The sequence below is a fragment of the Theropithecus gelada genome, chromosome 11, assembly GCF_003255815.1.
Source record: "Theropithecus gelada isolate Dixy chromosome 11, Tgel_1.0, whole genome shotgun sequence".
In the NCBI taxonomy this organism is placed as follows: domain Eukaryota; kingdom Metazoa; phylum Chordata; class Mammalia; order Primates; family Cercopithecidae; genus Theropithecus; species Theropithecus gelada.
Window position 1 is genome coordinate 33,263,796 of NC_037679.1, and position 25,842 is coordinate 33,289,637.

At 35.6% G+C, this 25,842-nt stretch overlaps 1 pseudogene; it reads left to right on the forward strand.

The window, feature by feature from the left end:
- The first annotated feature begins 23,697 nt into the window (after nt 1-23,697).
- On the forward strand, nt 23,698-25,597 carry LOC112635218 (annotated as a pseudogene).
- The last annotated feature ends 245 nt before the right edge of the window (nt 25,598-25,842 follow it).

Consider the following 25,842-nt stretch of genomic DNA (forward strand, 5'->3'; position numbering starts at 1 on the left):
AGCTTTTTTCTTCTGTTATTTTTATAAAATTATCAAACATGTTCACATGCTTTCTGAGATATCATTCCCCTAAACTCTTCTCTCTTCCCCTGTGTCTCTGTCCTGCTCATTTCTATCATATTTCCAACACTTTCTTTGTAATGGAGGGTCTTATCCTGGATGTGAGCTTTGGCTTTTTAGGTTCTAGATTTCAAAGGGCTCAGACTGCTTCTTTCCTTTGAAGAGTCTCCTTAAAATCACCATTTGTTTAGGCCTAAAATCACTCTCTCAGTTTTGGATACTCCTCAGTTTAAACTGGGAAGATTATCTTGGGTGACTTGAGGGTTCATCAGATTCCAGGGCTGCAAGAAACTATTTACTTTTCTTCTGTTTCTTCTCTTGCAGTTTCTTATTCCATGTGGGTTTTGTAGGTTTGACCACACATACATATTTTAGAGTTTATGAAACCATTTTTTCATGTGATTCTATGTAGACATTTCAATGGGACATTTGGTTTTGCTATATTAATTTATCCATCTTTTTTTTTTAATTTAGGAAATTGGGGGAGATTCACAAGCTACCCTAACAATGCATCCATCTATCCAGAATCCCACCCTAGTTTATTTTTTACAATAAATTTTTAGAGATCATGAATTATTTGTCTCTAGCCATCTTTTTGTTTTTGAAAGCAATAAACTCTTAAAATTGTATTTCTAGTATAGGTTACACTGATTAAATTTGGCTGTTTTTCTCACTTTATAATGATACAGAATTTCAATATTCCTTTTAAAAGTTGACAAAAATACTTGAAGGAGGATTTCTCTATATTGTGAAGGTTAATTAATGTTTGACTTTCTGTCAACATTAATGTTTGACTTTCTGTAAATCTAACTTAACTTATAAAGCCTAGAATGTGCATGTATACAAAAAAACTGCTCAATTTAACTCTGAAGCCAGCATAATAAAATTGTTATTATGAATATATTATTCAGGATCCATTAACTAAGGACCAAGACAAATGTTACCACTCAGAAATACCATTAAGAGTCAAATGTACAACTTCCTTCAAAAGATGTCATCTAAAAAATATTTTCACACATATTTATCTTAGATTTGTGGTTGCTTTCAATAACGATTCACATGCCTTCATTCATTAGATGTTTTTAAGTGTATACTCTGATTATCAAGAGAACTGAAATCTAATAATGCATGAGATCTCCATAACTGCAAATTTACATTGAATTAATGTCAATCATCACTGTATATAACCCTCTTTTTGGAAACTAGTTTTATTTTTATCTCTTATAATCAATCTACATAAAGCCACATAGTCCTCTTAATTTGAACTGGTCTTCTTAATATATGTTTATACTACCATATACACATGCATATTTACACATATAAGGTAGAACTACTAGATTTACTGCAAATACATCAGATTTCTTAAAAGTGTTTTCATTCAACTCAATTATTAATTATTAATGCAACTTTTTCCTGCTTCTATCCTTGCCAGTCTACATTTTAGTCTTAAAAGAGCAGCAGAAGAGGTCTTTTAAAAACTATAAGTAAAAACATGTCACTCTTTCGTTCAAAACCATTCAGTAGTTCACTCAGAGTCAAAGCAGAAGTCCTCTCTATGGCTCACATTGTACTACAAGATCCGGCCCCTCTGCATCTCTAATCTTACATCCCTCCAAGATATAAGACTGTCACCAAGATTGTTTAGTCCACCACCAAGGCCAGCTTCATGGGCATGAAGCCTATGTCCAGTGCTCAAGAGGACCCCAAATTTGTTTAATTCTCTATTGTTACCATCTTTAAATATTTAACACTTTTAACATTTTAATTGTATGTAAATTACATAACCTGTTCTCTTGACCACTTTACTATGTCTTGACTATTCCCGTCATTCCCCATTTTATCCTTTATATTAGTTATTCCATTTCCTGGAATGCTGTTTGCTCAGAAAATTGGATAACTACCTTTCTTACCTCTTTACAATTTTTGCCTAAATGTCGGACCTAATCTGTACACCTGTTAAAAACTGTAGTCATTCCACCATCATAAGCCCCTTCAAGTTTCAGATTTCCTCTTACCATGCTTCATATTTTATTTTTCTCTGTAATTCCTAAGGCCTTACAATTTATGTATATACTATGGTATGTATATTCTTTTCCTTTGTGTCTTTTTTGTTTCACTTCATTTGCTGGCCTGTAGACCATAAAAGATAGGGATCTTTGCTTTGTTTCATAACATACATCAATCACCTACACAAGTTCCTGTTATGAACTTATACATCTTAGTTGGATAATGATTCTATTCATTCCACTTAACTAGAATGCAGCAATTGTAGCTTCGCTCATATGTATCATGTATTCACAAACTCATAATTTACCATTGACAAAAAATGGCTACCATTTGGTCATGGTTTCTTGATTGGCATTTTCTTGATCAAAAGAATGATACCCATCTAGAAATTAAATCATTTCATTGGATTTGAGAAAAACACTGTCCTAAGTTTTATTCAGAAATTTCAATATGCTCACTAGGTTTTTTAATCTCTCATAAATTAAAATCAGAAGACAAGAACTATAGAACAGAATGATTATAATAATGCTTATTTAACAATGCAAAAAAATCACAATTTCATGATGCCCTATTCCTTATTTGTGATGTGAGAGGCAGTACAATATAAAGGTTACGATGAAATTCTATGAGGCCAGATTGCCTGGGTTGTATTCAGGCTCTACCATTCTAACTGTGGGATGTTGAAAAGTTACTTACTTTCTATGACATGATTCCTTCATTACATGTAAATGGGGAAAATAATAGTGCTTCTTTTTTTGAGTTTTGTAAAACCCAAATAAGTTCATCAATATAGCACATTTGGAACAGGCACATTCCAAACATTCACTAAACAGGAACATACTAAAGACTTTGCAAATATTTGCTAACATTACTTGTAAAACAGGAAAATTAATGTTTGTGTATTGTGTACTGCTTTGGTTCTCGTGACACTCAAAGATAACAACGTTAAAAAGTCAAATTGAAAATTACAAAGAACTATAAAAATACGTATTTCATGATTCAGCTTACTGCCTATCACATAAAAATATTTCTTTCTTTACTTTTTAAGAAACAGCTCAGTGACACAATTATAGCTCACTACAGCCTAGAACTCCTGGCCTCAAGGAAACCTCCTGCCTCAGCCTCTTGGGCAGCTGGGATTACAAGTGACAGTCACCTCACCTGGAATGTTTTTTAAGAAGTGATTTTGACTATAAAAGAAAGTTTTTACATGTATTTTTTCCTTTGTCTATTCCACCATATTTATCTCTAAAATGATGAGTACATCTTGTGTATTGCTATCTGGACATTAGAAAGATAAGAAATTGTCAAGCCTGTAGGGTTCATGTGAACTATGTGGTAGTGGATAAGATCTTTCTGAGAAACATGAATGAAGGAAAAGACACGATTGTTTGAGGACTGATATTTGAAAACCAACACAAATTTTACAGGTAAACAATGGTTCCATGTTCACTGGCAAATTCTATTTCCTAGAGTAAGCAGCAGTAAATAGGGCTAGCCTAAAGAAGGAGCAGAGTATTTGTTAGAATTGTTAACGAAAAGTGTCATTTAGATTATTGTTATACAATTATTTTATTCATATAGACCATTTAATTTCAAGAAATTTTGCACTTTAATCTCTTCGTTCTTTCTGTGCATTTGTAGTGTGTGTCATCAAGCATTTAATTGCATTTCAGTCACATGCCTTCTGTGGATCTAGAGACTTTTTTTTTTTTTTTTTTTGAACCTGCTCAATCTTGTGATATATTGACTGATAATTGAGCATGGAATTTTAAAAAATATATTTTTTTCAACGAATAACTCTTCTGCAACTCTGGAAGTCTGCATATTCTGATAGCTTAAGTAGCAGAGAAAAGATTCAAAATGAAATTTTATCAAGCGCTCACTCACATTTCCAAAATCAGGTTACTGACAGAAATATTCTCTCATTTCCTAGGGACCAATAAATGTCTCAGCTTGCTAAACAACTATATGGCATGCATGAGGGTACTAAAGAAATCTGATTCCAACCCTAAGGCTGGCTTAATTCACAGCTGCTGAATAGTTGATATCGGATTGGCCCTAAGCAGAACGCTACTTGGAAACTAAACTATGAAAATATTCTAACGTACTTGCAGAGATCCAGATTTCACAATTGAATAAGTCAAGCAGAAATTCAAACTGTAAATAAAGGCAGAACAAATGGTCATTTTTTTTGGTGAAAAGAGGATTTGGCACCTTCCTAGAGAACAAGGGACATACATTTCCCTTCAATATGTCTCCATTCAACTTCATGGCAAACATAAATATTAGTTTTAACGTAATTTGTTTTCCCCATTAAGAAGGTATATATCAATGGGGAACATTTTATTTTTCCAGATTTAAGTTATTGGATCTGTGAAAGAATGATGATGAACAATTTTTCTACTGTATGAAGTATACTAGAGATCTCATTCCAAATCTATCAAAAAGGAATCTTTATTTTGAAAAAAAAAAAATCATTAAAAAAGAAAAAAGTTACGATTCTTCAGAAAAGTTATCAAGATTTATATTAATGGATTTTAAAAAAATGTAATATATCCTTACAGGAAGAAAATGATGACAACAATAATCAATAAGTAAAGGAATAAATTACTAAATTAAAAAATGCTAAATATTTTGAAGGAAGCAAGGGGAAAAGTTAGAAGATACATATAGAGATAGACAGAAAAACAGAGCATGGAGCGATTTTCACTATTGTTGTAGTCAAAGTTTTGGACCACAAGCATTAAAGGAATAACCCTGACTCAAAGGTCATTCTACCCAAGTCACAACTGTACGTTCTACATGGAAGTTTGAGGTCAAAGCTTTGTACTAAATGCCTGCACTATACTGTCTGCATATCTACCATGTGAACTCTGGCTAGGGCAAAAACTGGTAAAGGATTCAGGATTCTACTAGTTCTTCAAAGATTCATATAAAATATAGCATAGTACGATTTCATCCGATTTACAGTCATAGAAAGGGGTTCTGTGGGGTTCTGTGCTTTAGTATATGTAATTTACTTATGAGAAGTTGTTTCATTCCAGAACAATCTTGTTTATCATAAATACTGAATCTTGGAAATGTCACATATTAATTATATAATAAATGAGTCACAAGGAATATCAGGCTGAATCTCAACAAATAATTTTAGAATTATCTCTATTATAATTCACTCCTGAACTTTTAAAAGGAAGCCTAAATCATTGAATTAATAATCCAACACAATAATCACTCAATGGGAGAGTCAGAATGGTATTGATGAAAAAGAATCCATGTACTATTAACTATAGTGAAGTTTCACAGCACTTTTAACTTCCTTTGTCATTTTTTTTTTAGATTTTATATTTTACTTAAACTCAAGTACCTAAATGCTACTAATAGTATGTGGATTATGATAGTTCTGAGGCTAATGAAATCACTGAATGGCTTATATGGCTACCCAGAAAGGATTTGGAGGCAAGATGTACTTTAGGTTGACATTGTATGTAGTCGTTTGTATTTTAGTGAAATGAGTCTACAAAGTAACTAGTAGACCAGGAAAAAAAACAGTGACTTTTTTTTTTTTTTTTTTAAGAATAACATCCTTTTATCTCTTCTTATGCTCTTACCCTCTTAGGTTACTTAGCTTGTCACCACAATAAATAGCTTCTACCTCCTGCTAAGCCGTGTTCAGTGGATGCTTTGTAAGGTCAGAAAAGTAAACAAACAGGAACAGAGAATGAAAGGAAAATAGTTTTATAAAAAGGCAGAAATGTTAGGAAAACATAGAAAAATATATATGGTTAGTCTACAGTGGTATTTTGCAAAGCATGCTGTATGTAACATGAAATCCATAAAATATTTTTATCTTGAGACAATCCATTAAAAAGTGCCATATTCAAAAACTGTGGAAAATCTGCATATGCCAACAGATTCTAAGGTATGTTTGCACATCTAATGCTCTAACTCATGAAGAGAAGAAACTTATTTAACCTTGCTTAGCTATGTGATTCCAAATGTGTTTGATTGTTGAAGCCTTTCTACCACTTAATTCCTATCAAACAGCTGCTTAAATCAGGGTTCTGCAAATCACACTTTGGGAAAACGTGGTTTGGGTTAAATAGTCAAGTGTTGATTGTTCCCTTCCAAAATGAAAATTAAAAGAGCTAAATATATTCAAAAGATAAACATTTTATATTTGCTTTTCTCATGCATATATTCATTCATTTAAAAATTTAAAAATAAAACAACTATCTGTGAGATCATGTCAGTCAAACTGGAGTTCCTGCCACTCTATTGATTAGATAGTGCTTTAATCCCTTGGATTGAAATTCTTAAAAAAAATTGGAAGACACCATTTCCTTTTTCTCTCCCAAATATACTGCCAAGGAGGGTACAGCTATAAGAATCCATTGCTCCCACCTTCTTCAAGTATCCTACTGGTTTTGTAGCCAAGAGAAGGAGGCATGGCTCACTTACAGAATGAGGCAGATAGACAAAATCCATCTGTTAAAGCCAAATATTTGTGAATTCTACCCTTTAACTCTACCAACAGTGTGAGAAAGTGTTTTGACACCCTTATGATTTCTTCAGAGCAGAAATTTTGGACCTAGTGTGACCTCCAACCATAAATGTCAGGCCTCATTCGGAATAAAAAGAGAAGAATTTCCCTCAATTCCTTTTATAGGAAAAGAAAAGCAATGTAGCATGATCTAAACAAATAAAAGCTTTAACTTTTGTAGACAGATATCCTTCTCTTTTACTTCAGATATTCAGTCTGTTTTCAGAAAAGAGTCCATAAATACTGGTGTATAATACATAGGAGGAAATGTCTGTTTATACCATTGCCTTCATATGAGAAGGCTGCATGTATGGGATAGTCTTAATGACAAGGGACTAGATGCAGTTATCTTCCAATAGAAAATACAGCAATATTATATACAAGATTATAATATAATTAGACAATTAGAAATAGACATATGCACAGAATTAAAGATACAGTGTTAATTAGAGTCATTTGAGCTATATCAAAAAAATGGTTAAAAATAGGAATAATAAGGGGGCAAAAAACAACAGCATGTTGTGCATAGGATATTATATGCATATAATCAAAGATATAAAGTGACTGAAAGTGGTGAAGTACGACACAATGTTCTTAGCTGGGTAAGTGGGCTAACTGTGATACTGCAATATGATTTTGAGAATACACCAATAGATTCCGAGGAGGGGATGATGAGCTTATTATAGGGCATTCTGTTGTGCAAGTATCCACTAAAAGTTTAGATAGCAAAGGGGATGAGAGAGGTGGAGGGAGGTCTGGCCTAACGCTACAAAACGTGTTCAGCACATTGGAGATAACTGAAAACTTGAGACAGAATTAGATAAGCCAGATAAGCAATAGGTTGGGAGAGATTTAGTGAGAATACCTTAATTTGAAGGGATCCTTAGGAATATTATATCAAATTACATATTATTTTAATTATATTAATGTCTTATTTGTCTTTATGTGCTATTTACCTTTTTAAATATGTTTACACTTAAAAAGCAGTCTTGCAGTATTAAATCATTTTAGAAAAAGTAAACTCCTACCTTTCAAATAGTTTGTCAGTATTACTGTTGAACCCACACACCATGAGTGTAACCAAGGTCCTACTCTTTCATTTGTTCTTTAATATAAATAGGGAAATTGGAATTGTTCCCATATTAATATGATTTCATCAGTATTATTATTCAGGATACATTCTCTTCCATGTTTCATGGTTACTGAACTTTAGAATTAGATATAGATGGTATTATTTATTTTAGGAGAGCAATATGGCATAATAGAGATTGCAGGGACTTTGCAATTTGAAAAAGTCAGCCTCAAATTGTATGTATGTATGTATGTATGTATGTATTTTTTGAGACAGGATCTCGCTCTGTCACCCAGATTGGAGTGCAGTGGTACAATCTTGGCTTTCTGTAGCCTCAACCCATGTTTAAGTAACCCTCCCACTTCAGCTTCCCTAGTAACCGTGACTACTGGCACACACCACCCAGCACAGCTAATTTTTTGGATTTTTTTGTAGAGAACCTCAAAAAATTTAGTGTTAGAAAACACACTTCAGCCAGTTGTAGTCCAACTATCCATACACACACACAAGTGTAGACCTTGAAGATAGTGTATGTACCACCCAAAATCAGATGTACAATAATTTTCAAGACTCCAGAAGATTCCCTCATTCATTTTTCTGTTCATTTCTCATCCTCAGTTTTCTAATTATTCTGGCTTTTTTAACCATCATTTAGTCAATTCTTGAAATTCATATAAATGGATTTATACAATATATCCTCTTTTGTGTCCCACTTCTTTTGCTCAACATAATGTTGATAAAATTAATCTACATTATTCTGCATATTAAGATTGTATTATTTCATAGGTAAGTAGTATCCATTTTTAATAAGTGGGTAGCATTTATTTTTATAGGTGGGTAGCATTTATATTTTATAGGTGGGTAGTATTTATTTTTTATAGGTGGGTAGTATTTTTTTACAGGTTGGTAGTATTTCATTCTTTGAGTATATTACCACTCATCAATACTCTTATAGGTAGATTTATAGGTTGTTTCCAGTTTGGAAATATGAATAAACCTGTTGTAAATATCATTTTGAATATGATTTTTGAGAATCTATGCACTCATGTCTTTCAGTTATGTAGTAACAATGGATTTTCTGAGTCATGATGAAGGCATATGTTTAGCTTTAGTAGATACAAGCAGTTTTCCAAAGTCTTTTAACCAATTTATACAATTGCCAAAAGTGAATACAAGTTCCAGTTCCTCTACATCCTTGCCAATAATAAATAATGTAAATATATTTGATTTTAGCTATTCCGTAGGTGAAAAAGTGGTGTATCATGGAGGAATCAATTTGTTTATCCAATGATAGATAATGTTAAATATTGTTCCATATACTTATTGGAGATTTGAATATTCCCCTTTATATAAAGTTCCAGTTCATGTTAATTTATTTCATTGGAGAATATCTTGATTTCCTCTTTATCCCTGAAGGATATTTTCATTAGATATAGAATCTTGCTGATAGTTCTCTTCTTTCTGGCCTTTATGGTTTCTGATGAGAAATCTGTCGCCTACTAGAATTATTTTTGCTTTATAGGTAATGTGTCATTTCTCATTCACAGCTTTCAGTGTGTTTTCTTTGTCTTTAGTTTTCAGAAATGTAACCGTCATGTCTTGCGGTGTAATATTTTTTTGTTTTATCCTGTTTGGAGTTTGCTCAGTGTTCTCTAGAGAATCATAACCAATAAGATAGATGATAGATAGATAGATAGATAAGAGGGGATTATTAAGGGAATTGGCTTAATTGATTATAGAGGCCAAAGAGTCCTGTGAAAAGTCATCTGCAAACTGGAGACCCTGAAATGCTGGTATTATGGCTTAGTCCAAGTATAAAAGCCTCAGAATCAAGGAAACTAATCATGTAACTCTCGAAGCCAAAAGCCCAAGAACCCAAGGGGCTACTGGTGTAAGTTTTGTAATCCAAAGGCTGGACAGCCTGGATGTCCCAGGTTAGCAGAAGAAGGGTATTCCAGCTGCAGAATAGAAAGAGAAAGAATTTGTCTTCTCTTGACCTTTCTATTCTATCAGGACCCTCAGTTAATCCACATTGAGGGCAGATCTTTCCTAGCCAGTCCACCAACTCGCTTGCCAATCTCCTCTGGAAATACCCTCTCAGACCTACCCAGAAATAAAGTTTTTCCAGCTCTCTAAGTATTTCTTAATCCAGTCAGGTTGACAGCTGACACTATCACACTTAGCTTCTTTAGACTAATGTGTTTCTGTCTTTTGTCAGATTTGAGACATTTTTAGCCATTATTTTTTAAGTACTATTACAGTCTCACCGTTTTTGTTTCCTTCCTGGACTCTAATAACATGAATGTTAGGTTTTTGGTTTTTGGGTTTTTTTTTTCATTATAACCCCACTGTTCCTGCCCAGTTCTGTCTACTTTTTATTCAGTCTATTTTCCTTCTATTCTCATTAACTAATTTGTGTTGTTGTATCTTCAAAGTCATTGTTTGTCTCCTCTGTTTCATCCATTATGCTGTTGCAACTATCCATTGAGTTACTTATTTCAATTATTTTATTTCTCAGTTCTATGATTTTTACTTACTTCTTCTTTATATCTTTAATTTCTTTGCTGAGACTTTCTACTTCCTTGCCATAGCTTCCTATTTTTATATTTCAGCATATTTATTGTGGCTTACTTAAGTATTTTTATTATGGCTGCTTTAAATTCTTTGCCAGATAATTGTGACATCTCTGTTATCTCAGTGTCAACATCTATCGATTACCTTTTTAATTCAGTTTGACATCTTTTTGGTTCTTGGTATGATGTATAATTTTATATCAATAAGTAGACATTTTGGGTATTACAAAATGCCGCATCTTATTTAAACCTGTTTTAGCTCTCTTTCTCTGACATCACTCTAGCAGGGGAAAAGTGGGGCATTTGCTACTGCCAGAAGGGGACAGAAATTCGGTTCCACAATGGGCTGACATCTACACTCAAGGAGGGAAGGTACTAATTATTGTGGTTCCTTGCTAGATTGCTACTAATATCTGCCTATCTAGTAGGAGAAGGGGTGCCTTTTTTCTGTACCTCACATGGCCCGTACTTACACTAAGATGGCTGGGGGGTGGGAAGCCTTATTGCTATGGTGATGGTGAAAGTCTTGACTCTCCAAGAGACATCTTTTAATACCTTCCCCATGAGGAAAAGAAAGAGTAACAGTTCATTACTGCAAGGTAGAAGTGAAAATGGAGGCTTACCATTTGGTCTTCGTTAATACCATGTGAGGGTCCTTGTTACCACCTGGAGATAATGAATGTCTTGGTACTCAACTCAGCCTTCTCTGACACCAGCCCTGTAGGGTAGAGAAGGGAGGTTTATAGACTTCACTACAACCTAGAGACAATGAAAATCTAGGCTCTGAATTCTGCATTTGCTGGTTGGATGAGGGTGGTGTCATGGTCTTTCTTAAAGTTTTTCTTCAATAAAATGTTTATTGTGTAAAAGTTTCTGTCTTGCTAGATTGCCATTTTTCTGGTCTTTTAGTTAGGAATAGCAGGCATCTGTTAGGACTTTTTAAAAATATGTTTCCATTGGCATTACCAGGTTACTATCTTAGCCAGCTCCCAGTTTGGAATATGTGAATCAAAAAGAAAATCCAGGAAACTCATCACTGCATCATTTCTCCAGTACTGAGGTCCCTAAACTGCCTGATTTTCTCTCTCTCCACTTTTCAGAATACGTTTTATATATGTCCCAGTTTTTAACTGCACATAGCCAAAGGAATAGGGAAAAATGTGTCTAATCCCAGGCAAAAGTATATATACACACACATATACACAAAAACACACATATATGTATTTGTGTGTGTGTATATATGTGTGTACACACACTTGTGTAATAAATTAAATAATAATTATCTTTGAAAAAAGTAGGACTTGGGATAAAACATAAGATTTGAAGAATACAATAAAAATATTAATAATTTCTGATATGGGATGGTGAGTATGTACCCAGGTATATAACAATGAAAGATCTATACAGTTTAATGTACTCTTATCATTTCACAAAATAAAAATAATTTGCATATGTAGAATGACATATACAACACTGAACCATTACATCTGAAAATCCAAGTAAAACACGTAATTTACAAAGAAAATTTTATTTAACAAAGTTGGCTGAATACGTAATAAAAATTTGAAGGAAGAAACAATTGGAAATTATGAAAATAGTAAATATATTTTGTCCTAAATTGGAATGCACTGAGATTATTTTATTCTGACTTCTGAAATGCCTTCAGAAAGTAGTTTCCATTATTTACAGTATTTGAGAGCATAAGAAAAGTCATCAAACTTTTTAACTTTTCATTATTGGCTCTATAACCACATAACACAACCAAATTTTAAAATTCTAGTGAAATAAATTTCTAAACAAAATATTCACAAACATAATTCACCAGTGTATTGAAAATAGAATATATCATGACAAAAGTAATATTCAACCCTGAGAAGACAACACATATTAAATTTCATAAGAATTAAATTATTGGTAGTCATTCTAAGTTATCAAAAATTTATAATAAATTAAAGCATAAATTTATAAAAGAAAATATCGAACTCTTAATATGACAGGACTAATTTACCCACCATGGAAGATAACTGTTCTTAGTGGAGAGTCAGGAAATGTATTAAGGACAGAAAAAAATGTGTAAATATTTGCATCTAGGTGAACTGTAGCCTAAGTGTACAATATAAGGTAAACAATTTAGTAAAATGTGGTATACAACCCATATTCTAAGAAAATAAACATTTTATTGACAGGGGCACTGGGCAGAGAATTTGACTTGATGTCTTAAACTTGAGTTTTTGTTCTTAATGTCTTAATTCAATGACATTAGAACCTAGACATTTTTAAATTAGCTACGTCTCATTTTTATCCTCTATACATCCTATAGAATGTATTATCCTATTAAAAACAGTTGACCTGGAAACACAAAATTCATGAATACTGAAACAAAATTGTGATTTTTTTTTTTTACTATTTTTAGTTTTGTTTTAAAGAATTTCTTATTGTTTATTGTGTTTGTAAACATATGTACTCATGCATATACACAGAGAGTTGCATTTCTCTGGTAAGTATGCACATTTTGCCATGGCAAATAATAAGCTATAACCAAGGAGATGCCCCTCATTCTTAGCCTTAAAAGAGAATGGTTATATCTGATAAGATGATACTTATTTGATGTCTTACTTGATCTGTTGGGTGGAACACCTAAAATCAACTCCTCAGTCCTTCTCTTGTATGGCCCTCTCTCTAGTTGAAGCAACCTCCAAGACTCTAGACACCAATCTCTGATTCTCCTATTTTCTTGAATTATTCAACTTTATGGTTATCTCCATCCTGACTTTCTAACTATTTGAGCCATATTCATATCATATGTTAGGATCAACCAAGAACGACTTAGCCAGAGGGCATTTTGAATAGCAGCATTCTATATCTGAAAGTTCTATAAAACAGAGACTCAGTAAAAAAATGAAGGAAACCTAGACAAGGAAAAATCTTTAAGTTGGTTTACTCTACCAGTTTCTGATGTCCTTTCTTGGTGACACTCCAGAGGATCAAAGCCAGGTCTAGGATTGTATGCAAAGTTCAGAGGTTGTAGGAATAGGAGTGAAGTAGGGTCAACCTCTCAGCAGAGAGAGACTTGCCTGACATATAGGAAAATAACAACAAGACTTCTCTAAAAAGTATATTTTTGGTGAGCTTTCATGAATCTTCTTTTAGGAAAAAAAGACAGCTTATTTTGTTGAATTTTTTGGGGGTTATTTTAAAAATTCCAGCCTCAAGGTCTCTGATTAAAACACCCCCCAACTTGACTCAGGTCAAAACCATTAATTAAGACAAGCATAGTTTCTCCTACAATGTGAGCTGAAATTTCCCCAATTATCTTTTGATAACTCAGCTTCTGGTGACAGATTATTCCATATTAATCAAAACACTTGTATGAACTCTGCAGGTAGAAGGCCACACTGCTTTGCCTCTAAGGAACTTGGATTCCACCTTCAAGATCTCATATCAGAGAATGATTCATGACTGACAAGAATTCACACTGAAGGCTAACCTTAGGGCTGCTGAGACCTGCAGCCCCACCTTTTCTCTTAATGAATGACGAACAGTCTTCCATCTCTAAGTCTGCTAGAGCCTAATTCTTCCATCACTTGTTCTGCAATTTGTTGTAGTATTAAAATAACTTAAATGACTTCCAGGATTTATTTGACATAGAAATTGCTTCTAATAAAGTTGCTCACCTGTTGTTAATGTTTAATTTGCCTGATCAAGTCAAGTTGATCATTAGTCCCAGCAAGTGCTACACATGTAGTTCTTGGGACATAGTTAAATTGACCTAAATTCACATGAAATCAGTATACAGTTGATCTCTTATCTTTTACCCATATTATTTTTAAAAGAAAATTCAACCTGTATCACTTCACTCATAGAATTAACATTTAAAGCTGGGTGGCTTATGCCCATAATCCCAGCATTTTGGTAGTGCTGGGCGGATCATCTGGAGTTCAGAGTTAGAGACCAGTTTGGCCAACATGGCGAAATCCCATCTCTACTGAAATTAAAAAAAAAAATTAAATGGATGTGGTGGCACGTGCCTGTAATCCCAGCTACTCGGGAAGCTAAGGGAGGAGAATCACTTGAACCAGGAGGTGGAGGTTGCAGTGAGCCGAGATTGGGGCACAGCACTCCATCCTGGGTGACAGAGCAAGACTCCATCTCAAAAAAGAAAAAGAAAGAAAATAAGCACAAAACAACAAAACAAAACAAAACAAAATTTAGGAACTGCCTATATTTAAATACTGTGATTTCTTATTTAAAACAAATTAACGAGGGCCTGGCCCAGTGGCTCATGCCTGTAATCCTAACACTTTGGGAGGCTGAGGTGCGTGGATCATTTGAGGTTAGGAGTTCAAGACCAGCTTGGCCAACATGGTGAGACTCCTGTCTCTACTAAAAATACAAAAATTAGCCGGGAGTGGTGGCACACGCCTGTAATTCCAGCTACTCGGGAGGCTGAAGTAGGAGAATCGCTCAAACCCAGGAGGCAGAGGTTGCAGTGAGCCAAGATTGCGGCACTGCACTCCAGTCTGGGTGCAGAGTGAAACTCTGTCTCAAATAAATAAATAAATAAATAAATAATAAAATAACAAGAATATAGCAGTTTTTAGATAAAGGATAAATGATATTTTTCTGTAGATTAAGCTTTTCTTAGTAGGTACTAAATGATCAAGGGTCACACTGAAGGTACTCTGATTGAAAAATAATAACTGCACCTTATATTGTTTATATAGAGGAGACTTGCTTCTGGGTTTTTGAAAGTTCTACATGTCACCTTTCTCCTTTTTCAGGAATGTGTTATGGAGGGACAGGAAAATCTCCACAGTTTTGTTACTGATTATCTGAATATATACACAGTGGAAGCTAGTTTTCAACTACCATTTTTCCCCCTACTTCTCCCCTGAGAAGTGTCTCCTGAAGTTGTTTAGTTGAAAGTTTAAATGGCAACGAGACTGCAAATGATATTTAGGATTCTGTAAGAGGAAAAGGAATTGAAAGAGGGCAGTCTCTTGAGATTAATCTATGGTGACATATGAACACAATTATGGCCTCAAGCTGACCGTTGAGAATCCATGAACCTAGGAGTTAGCAGTAAAAAGATTTGGTGCCCTTTTGCTGAGAGAATCTTTGTTCCTCTCCTAAATTTCACAGACAGCACAAATAGTACAAAGAAAGACAAACATGCACAGGGAATGCATAACTAGTTCAGGGGAAGAAAGGTTAATTAGTAGCAGAAATGGTAAGGTTACACTGTAATCTAAGAGAAAGACCTTCTTAAGGATACCACTGAAAAGCAGGGCATTAAGGGATCATAAAAGAGAAACAGGTGCACATAGTAGAAATATGGATTTTGTTATGTCAGAGAGTCTAGATTTTTAAAGAACTACTATGATGGGCCTAAAAAAGTGTATACAGATATTTTGAACTCCAAAGTTCGTATCTTCCCTACAGAGTTTTATTAGTCAGTTGGAAATTTTAAAATTTTGTTAAAACTTTAATTTTATAAACTCTTTTATATTCAGCTGTTTTGAATATTTATGTTGTATAATATTTATGTTCTCTAATGTTATCATAATTGTTCTCTTTCCTCTATTGTGAATTGTCAGTTCATAGTGTGTTTATTTATCTATTATTATGTTAGTATTTTCTTATCTATTTGTCTGAGGCATTTAAACTTTAATGACAGAAACAGTCTAATTATTTTAATACTCTGATTCATAGTATTTGTCTTTTAATTGCAGTTTCTTCAAAGTTGTAGTATTTTACGCTAAGAATTTATTGACATTCTTATTTGGAAGTTCTTCCATTGCTTTTAAATCCAGATAACTTGCCCTGCTGAAAATGTTTTTTCCCACAATACTTTTATAATATACAACACAGCAACACAGCTAGTATTATTTAGAGCTCCATTATGATATCATTAGGATATCATCTTTAATATGCCTACTTGTGTTTGTTTCTGCTTCTGTATTAATTAGAAAACAGATTTTATTTATAAAATAGTTATTAATTCCCTCATATTTTCTTATCAAACTAAAGCAAAGGGGTGGAGAAAAATATTGCCTATTTTAGCAGGAATGTATGATAAGTACCTGTTGAGTAACATACTAATAGTATAGCAAAATTTTGGAAGGTAATAATTTCTTAAAGCCATTACAAGCACCGTGTCTTTTAAAATTATGCATGTGATAAAAACAATGAAAGAAATGATAGTATCTCCACTGCTAAGCAACAACCTGAGGAGAATAGCAAACTGTCAAAATACAATTTTTCCTTCCACATAGCATATGTAGTAACACACTACAGGGACATAAAATGCCGAGGGAAATCTATAAGATCCCTTTTAGCGTTATTAGATACCTGTTAATTAATTTCATAATTGAAAACTACACTTTGTTTGTAAATGTGCATGCAATGTGTACAAATATTCTGAAATATCTTTAATTTACAAACTATTTTTTTATCTGTGGAAAGAATTTTAGAATAATAAGGTACTTCATTCCAATTTCCTCACAAAAAGAAAGTGGTAACGAGGAGGTTTGAATAGCTTGTAAATTATTAAAACTTTGGGAAGGTCATAAGATGATCAGCACAAGCATGTTCCACTTCATGTAGATACTGGAGTAGGATATAGTGTGATTGAGAAGGATTGGATTCAGTTCTGTCACAGTCTTTCAGGGATTCTGTTTATTTTGACAGCCTAAGTATCAGGAGGGTATTGACAAATGTTGATATAGAATTAAATGCTTCAAATTATCTTCTTAACCCATTTATTACTAAGGTTGCAATTTATTGAATTTTTGCAATCAGACTTTGGCAATGATCTTGATCAGTAGGATATAAATAACTCCCACATGCTCAGTGTTCCAATAATAAAACAGAAGGCATACATGGAATCATTGAAGAAAAAATTCATTAAAATGTTAATATGTATAACAGAAAAAATATTTTACTATCTAAGAACTAAGACAAAGCTTTCAATTAAACTATGTTGATTCACTCATTACTAAATTATAATAAATTACACATACACAGCAACACATAATGATAACTAATACTAATAATAATGTTTTTTTTTTTTAAATCCAGGAAGCACCAGGCATTGCATTGTGCATTTTATGTGCTTTATCTATTTAATCTTCACAAAAACTCTATATAGAAGTTCTATAACAATGCCTCCCACACTTTTCTATTTAGTTTTTTTTTTTCAATTCAGACTGAAAACATCCAAAGACAGGGATAACATGGTAATATCAGAGTATAAATGTAAGGATTTAGGATTATGGTTAATTATGGGAGGGAGGAGGACAGGATAGGAAAGTAAGGAGCAAAGAGATAGAGTTAATATTTGCAATTTTCTGTGTTTTTTTTTTTTTTTTTTTTTAAGATGGAGTCTCACTCTGTCACCAGGCTGCAGTGTGCAGTGGCACGACCTTGGCTCACTGCAACCTCCGCCTCCCAGGTTCAAGTGATTCTCCTGCCTCAGCCGTCCAAGTAGCTGGGATTACAGGTGCATGCCACCACACCCAGCTAATTTTTGTGTTTTTAATAGGGACGAGGTTTCACCATGTTGGCCAGGATGGTCTCGATCTCTTGACCTCGTGATCTGCCTTCCTCAGCCTCCCAAAGTGCTGGGATTACAGGCATGAGCCACCGTGCCTGGCCTGTTCTGCTTCTTAATTTAGGTGGTAGATACATAGGTGTTTGTTCTATATTTATTACCAATATGCGATATATATTATATATATAAAATACATAGATATAATCAATTAAACAATTTTAAAGTTTCTACAAATTTCTGGTAATTTAATATCCATTCAGATAACATAAAGTACATTTGTGAACTGCTCAGGACCATCTAGAACTTTGCTTTAAAATGCTGTGCCAATCATAAATGAGAAAGGTTACATTACAATTGATTCCACAGAAATACAAAATCCTCTGAGACTATTACAATCACCTCTATGAACAAAAACTAGAAAATCTAGAGGAAATGGATAAATTCCCAGAAACACACAATCTCCCAAGATTGAATCAGGAAGTAATTGAAACATGGAAAAGAGCAATACTGAGTTCTGAAATTGAATCAGAAACAAAAAACCTCCAACCAAAAGAAGCTCCAGACCAGATGGATTCACAGCTGCATTCCACCATTCAAAGAAGAATGGGTACCAATTTTACTGAAACTATTCCAACAAATTAAGGAGGAAGGAATCCTCTGTAACTCATTCTATGAAACCAGCATCACTCTGATATCAAATCCTGGCAAGGACACAACAAAAAAAGGAAAACTACAGGTCAATATCCCTGAAGAACACAAATGCGAAAACCCTCAACAAACTACAAGCACACCAAATGCAGCAGCACATAAAAAGTAAATTCACCATAATCAAGTAGACGTCCTTGCCAGGATGCAAGGTTGGTTCAATATATACAAATATATAATGTGATTCACCACATAAACAGAATTGAAAACCAAAACTATATCATCTCTCAAAAACACGGAAAAAGTCTTTGATAAAATCAAACATCCTTTCATGATAAAAACATTCAGGAAACTAGACATCGATGAAACATACCTCAAAATAATAGGAGACATCTATGACAAACCCACAGCCCACATTAGGCTGAATGGGCAAAAGCTGGAAGCATTTCCCTTGAGAATTGGAACAAGACAAGGATGTCTACTCTCACTAGTCCTTTCAACATAGGACTGAAAGTCCTAGCCAGGGCAATCAAGTAAGAGAAAGATATAGGCATCCAAATAAGAGCAGAAGAAGTGAGATTTTCTCTCTTCACTGACAACATGATTCTATATCTAGAAAAAATCCTAAAGACATGAGAAAAAGGCTCCTGGAACTGATAAACAACTTCAGGAAAGTTTCAGGATACAAAATCCATGTACAAAAATCAGTAGCAGTGCTATACCCCAATAACATTCAAGCTGAGAGTCCAATTAGGAAGAAATCCCATTTACAATAGCTACAATAGAAAAAATATATATCTAGGAATACACCTAATGAAAGAGGTGAAAGACCTCTACAAGGAGAACTACAAAACACTGATGAAAGAAATGATATATAGTACAAAACAAATGGAAAAACATTTAATGCTCAGGGACGGAAAGAAGCAATATAATTAAAATAATCACACTGCCCAATCTACAATTCAATGTAATGTCTATCAAATTGCCAATATAATTTTTCACTGAATTATAGAAGAAACATCCTAAAATTCATTTGGAACTAAAAAAGAGCCGGAATAGCCAAGGCAATCCGCAAAAAGAACAAAGCTGGAGGCATCAAATTACCCAACTTCAAGCTATACTAAAAGGCTACAGTAGCCAAAACATCCTGGTCTTGGTCCAAAAACAGACACATAGACCAATGCAACAGAATACAGGGCAAAGAAATAAAGCTGCACACCTACAAACATCTGATCTTTGACAAAGTTGACAAAAACAAGCAATGGAGAAAGGACTCCTTATTCAATAAATGGTGCTGAGATAGCTGGCTAGCAATTAAGTAGAAGCATGAAACGGGACCCATACCTTTCACTGTATATAAAAATTAACTCAAGATGGATTAAAGACTTACATATAAAACCTCAAACTCTAAGAATCCTGGAAGAAAATCTAGGAAACACCATTCTGGACATTGGCTTCAGGAAAGAATTTGTAGCTAAGTCCTAAAAAGCAACTGCAACAAAAACAAAACTTGACAAGTGGGTCCTAATTAAACTAAAGAGCTTCTGCCCAGCAAGATAAACTATCCAAAGAGTAAACAGACAGCCAACAGGATGGGATAAAATATTTGCAAACTATGCAGCTGGTAAAGATCTAATATCTAGCATCTTTAAGGAATTTAAACAAATCAACAAGCTAAAAGCAACCCACTTAAAAATGGGCAAATGACATAAAGAGACACTTCTCAAAGGGAGACATGCAAGTAGCCAATAAATATATTTTTAAAATGCTATACTTCACTAATTATCAGAGAAATGCAAATCCAAACCACAATGTGGGGAGTCAGGGGAAAGGGTGGGAGGAGGGTTAGGGAGAAAAGACTACCCATTGGGTACAGCATACACTGCTCAGGTGATAGGTGTACCAAAATCTCAGAAATCACCACTAAAGAACTTATTCATGTAACCAAACACTATCTGTTCCCCAAAAACCTATTTAAATTTTAAAAATTCTTAAAAAAAATTTAAAAACCTGAATGAGATACCATCTTATACCAGTCAAAATGGCTATTATTAAAAAGTCAAAAAAAAAAAAAAAAAACAGATGATGGTGAAGTCGTGGTGAAAAAGAAATGCTTACACACTGTTAGTGGAAATGTAAATTAGTTCAGACACTGTGAAAAACAGTGTGGACATTTTTCAAAGAACTTAGAACTACCATTTGACCTAGCAATCCCATTACTGGATATATCCAAAAGAAAATAAAATCTTTCTACCAAAGAAATACATGCACACCTATGTTTACTACAACACTATTCACAATAGCAAAGACGTCATCATTGATAGGCGCTCATCAATGGCGGATTGGATAAAGAAAATGTAATACATCTATAACAAGGAATACTACTCAGCCATAAGAAAGAATAACATCATGTTCTTCTGTAGCAACATGGATGCACCTGGAGGTCATTATCCTAAGCAAATTAATGCAGGAACAGAAAACCAAACCAGTTTTCCTCTAATTCTGCATTTTCCTAATTATAAATGAGAACCTAACACTGGGTACTCGTGAACATAAAGATGGAAACAACAGACACCGAGGACTACTAGAGAGGGTAGGGCTGGAGGGGAGCAGGTATTGAAAAACTACCTATTGGGTACTATGCTCAGTACCTGGGTGAGATCCAACTTCAGCATCACACAAGATACCCAGGTAACAATCCTACACATGTACCCTCTGAATCTAAACTAAGAGTTGAAAAAAAAAAGCATAAAGTAAAAATAAAAGGAAAAGTGAAAATGTTGTACCTGTGGAGGGCAAATGAGATAAGCAGTATTCTTTTAAGAAAGTTAGTCTAGTCAGCCTTATTTCTGACCTTATTGGGATATATTATATCATGGTCAGTCAACTTAATACAGAGGATATGATTTAACACAGGATTTATTTTTTATTCTTATGATACATAATGAAAAAATACCTGCAACTTGAATTGCTTTCTCTGTAAATGCTTAGTTTTGAAATTTTCATTGAATTAGCACAACAGAAAAGTCAACTACCATTGTCTTCACTAGTCTCCCGTATGGATTTGTTTTCCTGCAAGCACATACACAGACATACACACACACACACACACACACACACACACACACACACACACGGCAGCCCTGTCCAAACACAAGAAGAAAGGAGATACTGGTACACCAAGAAAAGTAATTGGTACATTACGTCATAGTGAGCTTACTCCATAAATCTTGCTAACTAGTGGGAGACAAATACAGCATACAGTGAAATACACAAAATTTATCTAAAGAAAAATCCCTTCCAAAATGGAATACTTACATAAATATTAAAGTATGATAAAATATTTTGCATTTACTCTGAATATTTTTATAAACCTTCAAAGAATATAACTAGAGATTTTATTGACATATTTAATGTAAATGTACAGTGGTAGAAGATAATTTCTAGAAGAGATAAAAATATTAGATTTTAGTATTAGCTAAATTCACCTCAGATATTTATATCCATAATGCTTAACATGACACAACCTGATTTTTAAAGCAATCTTAAAGCAAACTCATTTGTAATTAGGTGTGAAATAAAGCTAAATTAAAATTATAAATGTAGTATTATATTAAAAAGGTTAAACTTCTCTGCAAGCTACGTAGAAACTTTTGAAGTTGTTTTCTATAGATATATAGGCATAATTTAGAAATTTCAGCTTAATTTTTCAAAAGTTTTCAAGAAAACAGAGTAATTCAACAGCTATGATTTTATTTTCATTACTTAAAAATTTTGCTAAATGTATGATGCTAAAGAAAAGTCAAATTGTAATCCTAAAAAAGGTATTGAGCCCTGAATATTAATCTCAGATTTACGTGCTAAATGAAAAACTCTATTCCCCTTTCCATGACATGAACTTTTCTGTACAACTTTTATAGAAATTGGGAAAATATTGAAAAAAAACAAAATCTTTCTACCAAAAAGACACATATACTTGTATGTTCACTGAAGCATTATTCACAAAAGCTGCACACCTACAACCATCTAATATTTGACGAAGTTGACGAAAATAATCAAGCAGAGTTTTCATAGTCAACTCAAGGAGAGAACATATTGTCTCATATTTTGTAAGTCAGTTCAAATTTTACATTTCATGTACTTATATCTTGTGAATTTTCAGAGTCTGAGATAGATATGAACTCTTGAATAATATTTTACAATATCTCTAAAAGTACTGATACTGTTTAGTGTTAATATCATTATTTTATAACATGTAGATGATTAGTGATTGAACAATATAAGTATTTTTAGAGATGTTGTAAAACATTATAAAATAAAATAAAGATCTTCTTTATATTCCTTGTTTCAGGAAACTTTGTATCCTACTGTTACTAAGTAATCAATGTATGATTTTAGCATTTCTAAATAATCAATGTATGTTTTTAGTGTTTAATTTTGGGCTTACCTACAGATATCTTCCCAATTCTTATTTGTTCTTATTATAATCCGAAGCATGGGTTTCTACATCTCTTTAACTGCCTTGAAAATATGTTTTTATATGTTTTTTTTACAGTAACATTTTAGTAAATAAAATTAACTTTTCCCCATAGAACTGCACTGTAGAGGCTGGGAGCAGAGGCTCATGCCTGTAATCCCAGCACTTTGGGAGACCGAGGCAGGAGGCTCACCTGAGGTCAGGAGTTAGAAACCAGCCTGGCTGGCACTGGGAAACCCCTTCTATACTAAAAATACAAAAAAAAAAAAAAAAAAAAAAATTAGCCAGGCGTGGTGGTGGGTGCCTGTAATCCCAGCTACTCAGGAGGCTGAGGCAGGAGAATCGCTTGAACCTGTGAGGCAGAGGTTGCAGTGAGCCGAGATTGCGCCATTGCTTTCCAGCCCAGGCAACAGAGCTAGACTTCACCTCAAAAAAAAAAAAAAAAAAGAAAAGAAAAAGAACTGCACTGTACAGTATGGTGTCCAGAAGCCACATTAAGTATCTAAATTTAATTTTAAGTTAATTAAATTTAAATAAAAGTAAAAATTCAGTTCCTCAGTTGCACTAGGCACACTAAAGTCCTCAATAGCTACATATGGCTTCTGATTACCATACGAGACTGTGCAGAAACATTTCCATACTTATATTAAATCAAAAAAGACAAAGATGATTATATAAGCATATAGGAAGATACTTCAGGTGCCCATCATTGAATTCAACTAAGTATTGAAGATTGGAATGGGAGCATTTCGGGACTGGAAAAGTCTCAAGATGGACAACTGGGATGTTGCAGGAAAGGCTAACCCGTGGTTTCAGGCTGCTCGCCCTTAAATCTGGAAAAATGAACATGAACATCCTTCACCAGGAAGAGTTAATCGCTCAGAAGAAACGGGAAATTGAAGCCAAAATGGAACAGAAAGCCAAGCAGGTGCTCAACCCTCAGTCCCCACGTCTTGGCGAAATCACAAATGCACGATGGTAGCTTCTCGCAGCAGTTTCTGAAGTTGCAGAAGGCACAGACCAGCACAGATGCGCTGCGCTCCCCTCCCTTCCCACCCCACCCCCGCCCCCGCAACCCAGCGCGCCTCCCAGCAAGCTTACCCCAGCGCTGGGAAGAGGTCCCTCCTCATCAGCAGGCGGACAGGCCTGGGGCTGGCCAGCCTGCCAGGCGGGTGAAGAGCTACTCGCACGCCAAGCAGCTGCCCGTGCCGCACAGCCCAAGTGTCTTCCAGTCCCCAGAGGAGGACGAGGACGAGGAGGAGCACTACGAGCAGTGGCTGGAGGTCAAAGTTTCACCCCCAGAGGGAACTGAGACTCGGAGTAATAGAGAAATTGGCCCGCTTTGTGGCAGAAGGAGGCCCCGAGATAGAAAAAGTAGCTGTGGAGGACTACAAGGAAAACCCGGCATCTGCATTTTTGCAGGGTAAGAATAGCAAGGAATTCCTCTACTACAGAAAGGTGACTGAGATAAGAAAGGAAGCGCAGAGGTCGCAGTCAGCCTCTCAGAAAGTGTCACTCCCAGAGGATAAAGAGGTCAAGAACCTTGCAGGAAAGTTGGCCAGGTTCGTAGTGGACTGGCATCCGGAGGTGGAAACCACTGCTCTCCAGAACAACCGTGAGAACCAGGCATTCAACTTTCTGTAGACCAACTGCCAAGGATACAAGTACTACCGACAGAAGCGGGAGGAGTTCCAAGGCCAGCTCCACAGGCAGCCTCACAGCACCCGACCCCGGCCTCAAGCGCAAGTCCCCTCCTGAGGCCCTGACAGGGTCCTCGCCTCCGGCCACCACCTGCCCCGTCTCGTCCCCAACTGCACCTCCCTCCCCCCGTCCCCCGTCATCCCTGCTCCAGTCGCCCCAGGGAAGCCAGCCTCCTCAGCCACCGTGAAGAGGAAGCGGAAAGCCCGCGGAGGCCAGAAGAGGATAAGGAAGAGCTCCCACCTGCTGAGCTGGTGCAGAGGGACACGGACGCCTCTCCCTCGCTTCTGTCAGTTCAGGACCTCAAGGGGCTCGGCTATGAGAAGGGGAAGGCCGTGGGTCTAGTGGGCGTCACGGAGCTGTCGGACGCCCAGAAGCAGCAGCTGAAGCAGCAGCAGGAGATGCAGCAGATGTACGACATGATCACGCAGCACAAGCGAGCCATGCAGGACATGCGGCACCAGCACGGCTACCACAGCGACGAGGAGGTGGACAGCGAGCTGGGCACCTGGGAGCACCAGCTGCGGCGCATGGAGATGGACCAGACCAGGGAATGGGCCGAGCAGCTGACAAAGGTGGGCCAGGGCAAGCATTTCATCGGAGACTTCCTGCCTCCGGACGAGCTGGAGAAGTTTACGGAGACCTTCAAGGCCCTGAAGGAGGGCTGTGAGCCTGACTACTCGGAGTACAAGGAGTTCAAGCTGTGGAGAACGCTGGCTACGAGATGCTGATGAAGATGGGCTGGAAGGAAGGCGAGGGGCTAGGCTCGGAGGGCCAGGGCATCAAGAACCCGGTCAACATGGGCACCACCACAGTAGAAGGCGTCGGCTTCAGCAATGACCAACCGGCCGGCCGAGCTCTCCAAGGAGGACGACGACTACGAGAGTACGAGGCCTTCCGCAAGAGGGTGATGCTGGCTTATCGCTTCCGGCCCAAACCCCTGAACAACCCCGGATGGCCTTACTACTGAGCGTTCTGGAAACACGTACGAGGGCCGCGCCCTGTAATACAGTCCCAGTGCTCAACAACAACAACAACAAAAAATTGGAATGGGTGGAGGGAGGCATTGAGGATTTTACTTTTTAATACTTATTATTTGCATATTCTGCCTGACAACTTCCCCATTGCTCACAAACTCCCAAAAATCTCTCCTCTGACTCCTTACCCAGGAAATAAAGGAATCCCAGAACTCAAGGACAAAATTCAGTGCTACCC